We start from the raw sequence: 589 nt of genomic DNA on the forward strand, positions 1-589 counted from the left end.
CAAGATGCAATGTCTTAGGAAATCAGCCTCTATCCTCTGGCCACTCAGGGACAAAATTTACAGGAGCTTGATGACCAGCACTCAGCAGAACAGGTGGCTTCTTCCCCTGTGCCATCAAATTTCTGAATGAACAATGAACCACAAACACTACCTTACTTTGTCTCTTTTTTTTCTTGCACTATTTATTTTGAAATGTGATTTGGAGAAATATTTGCCCTGTAATCCTGGCACAAAACAAATGTTGTGATATTTTCATGACATTAACTTCTGATTCTGTTCTGAGACGATCAATGAGACTAGTGTGGGAGCCAGACTCTACCACAGAGAGGCCAAGGTGGATGACATTTTGTGAGGTGCATGTGCTTCTTCTGCCAATCAGACAAGGCTTCTAAATGATTCTCAGTCCCATTCCAAATGCGTTTTCTCAATTTTGAGTGGTTAAGGGTCTGTCCTTGCAAAAGTCAGTTCTTATCTTGCAATGCAATGATTGCATCCCAATGACTTGTTGGTGGGAAAGAAAGTGGGATCACCTCTCAAGCTACTCGCATAAGGAAGGATGCTGCATTTTTAAAAAAGAATCTTCGTTCTT

This window comes from Narcine bancroftii, chromosome 1 (assembly GCF_036971445.1).
Source record: "Narcine bancroftii isolate sNarBan1 chromosome 1, sNarBan1.hap1, whole genome shotgun sequence".
NCBI lineage: Eukaryota > Metazoa > Chordata > Chondrichthyes > Torpediniformes > Narcinidae > Narcine > Narcine bancroftii.